Source organism: Littorina saxatilis, linkage group LG2, assembly GCF_037325665.1.
Source record: "Littorina saxatilis isolate snail1 linkage group LG2, US_GU_Lsax_2.0, whole genome shotgun sequence".
Classification (NCBI taxonomy): Eukaryota; Metazoa; Mollusca; class Gastropoda; order Littorinimorpha; family Littorinidae; genus Littorina; species Littorina saxatilis.
The window spans coordinates 20850600-20853099 of NC_090246.1; the positions used below are offsets into that span (position 1 = coordinate 20850600).

Genomic DNA, 2500 nt, shown 5'->3' on the forward strand with positions numbered 1-2500 from the left:
GTATCGTATAAATCAGACATGTATACAGATAGACAAATACACACGAATGTGTATAGATACCACAGACATGCTATATGACTAAAAAGGGAATATTAGATTAATACCAGTTTGGAAAAAATGCAGAGTTCTTTTTTTCTTTTTTTTTAAATTTTTTTTAGGTTAGGTTACGTTGAACTGTCTGTATTCTTTTTATACCAGTTTGGAAAAAATGCAGAGTTCTTTTTTTCTTTTTTTCTTTTTTAATTTTTAGGTTAGGTTACGTTGAACTGTCTGTATTCTTCTGTGCTCGTTCTCTTCATTTTCTTTCTCTGTCTACTCTTCTTTTTAGTTGCTTGTTGTTCTCGGTACTAGTTTCCGAAAACCTCCGAAAAACCCCGAAAACTCCGAAAAACCCCGAAACCCTCATCAAAAATTAAGAAAATTCGTCCTTAGATCGTGTTTTGTTACATATTTGATTTAAATCATAACTTACATCTACAACTTTCAGAGTTCACGGCTTTATTTTTGTGTCTGTGAGAGGATTAACGAAGGAGCAGAAGCACTAATCACATGGCGTCATCAATACTTGTGCTTTCGAGTAACAAGAGTGGCCTCCCTTGCATTGAAATCGATACATCGACTTTGTCGAAAATCCGATTCTAAACACACAAAAAAGGGTGCAAATAGCATGAATCAGGCATGACCTCTACTAGACATGTCAAAAACTTCAATTTGAAGTTAGATTTAGTCATTTTAGATGGGTTTTTCGGAGGTTTTCGGGGTTTTCAGTCAAGTGTTCTTAATTTTATGCCGATGAAGACGAAAGTCGCAACTAGTCCATGTTCATGTGTTCATGTTGCTGTTTTCTGATGAGTACGTGTATTCATACCTACTTCGTTGTAAAACAGTCGAGTGGATCATCGGTTTATCTGATTTGGTTAATAGATTAGATTGCCTAAATCCATACGTACTTAAGTGAATCATTTGATTGTCTATTTTCATAATCAGATACATCGCAACTGCGGACATCAATGATTCCTTGGTCGATCTGGGTAGATAATCATTAAGACACACTGCCAATTTAACACCTAATAATTAGTGCTTCTACCTAACTACCTCTCAGCGAGCAATATGCCTTGACATTTAGTGTAATGGCTAATGCAAAGATCGCAATCACGGTTGATTACTGCAAATCGTGCAAATACGACATTGTATGAACAGGTGTCAAGGAAGTCTTCGTACTATTAGCAGCAACCCCCTACCGCACTAGTACTTCCTGTGTGTTTTCTTTTAACTTCCTTTTACAAGCCGGCAAGTTATGCACAGTAAAAGGGGAGGTGCTGCTACTCACAGGGTTGCGATCTTATGAAAAGGAGTGGAGATTTTCAAGCAGTGTAAACAACCAAACCCACCTCTAGCAGTTTGTGTGTCACACCCCTCCTCAGGCTATCTGTCCCTCCTCCCTCCTCCGCCTTTGCCGTGCACCTTTTAACGGCTGTCCCACAGGTAAGACAGAAGACGCAGCTGTGTAGTCTAGTCACATCTTTACCAACACCGCCGCCCCACAGGTAAAAATCCAGGTACTCCACAGCCAGAAAACACCGAAATCACAAATTCCCACAGGTAGAGGGAAAATCCGGGCTCGGCCCACCTGTCAAATCGGCGTCCGCGACATTGTATTCGGTCTCTTGTTCAGGTGTGCTTGTCAGAAAATGTGCGAAACAGCGAAGTGCTGCATTTGACGGACTCCAGCCCGCGCTACACACGGAACCACTACACACGACAGGACAAGCTAGCCTGTCACGCCGCGCGACACGGCTTTCCTGGGTCATCAGCTATTAATAGCTTGACCTTTGACGTCACGCCATGACAGGACCGCGGTCCCTTTAATCTCTGGCTGAACGCGCGGTGCAGTTGCTTTTCAAGTTCAGTAGAGATGCGTTTGAAGTTTACCTGTTTCCCCGCCTCGGCCTAACATGGACAAATTTGGTCATTGCATGGCCGGCGACGGTGGTAGCAAGGGCAACTGATCAGACATCTGTTTTTATTACACCCCCGGTATAGGGGTGTGTATAGGATTCGCTCCATGTGTTTGTTTGTTTGTGTTCGCATATAGATCTCAAGAATGAACGGACCGATCGTCACCAAACTTGGTGAACAGGTTCTATACATTCCTGAGACGGTCCTTACAAAAATTGGGACCAGTCAAACACACGGTTAGGGAGTTATTGGTGGATTAAGATTAAGATTAGGATTCGCTCCATGTGTTTGTTTGTTTGTTTGTGTTCGCATATAGATCTCAAGAATGAACGGACCGATCGTCACCAAACTTGGTGAACAGGTTCTATACATTCCTGAGACGGTCCTTACCAAAATTGGGACCAGTCAAACACACGGTTAGGGAGTTATTGGTGGATTAAGATTCTACAAGGACTTATAGAGGGAGATATTAATGGTAAAAGGGAAATAACCTTCTCAGTTGGTGGCAGTGAGAATGGTTATTTCCCTTTGACCAACGGGG

General features: G+C 42.2%; 1 protein-coding gene across 13 annotated transcripts in view; it reads right to left on the minus strand.

Moving 5' to 3' along the window:
• LOC138958453 (microtubule-actin cross-linking factor 1, isoforms 6/7-like) overlaps positions 1-1706 on the minus strand; it is a 148436-nt gene extending 146730 nt beyond the window's left edge. For 7 of the 13 annotated variants that reach the window (XM_070329618.1, XM_070329610.1, XM_070329617.1 and 4 more), the window contains exon 1: positions 1392-1705. The gene's annotated coding sequence lies outside the window, so the exon portion shown is untranslated. Of the gene's footprint in view, positions 1-1391 lie in introns of all 13 variants that reach the window. The other 6 variants (XR_011453408.1, XR_011453406.1, XR_011453407.1 and 3 more) reach the window with 1 other exon arrangement.
• Positions 1707-2500: the final 794 nt, after the last annotated feature.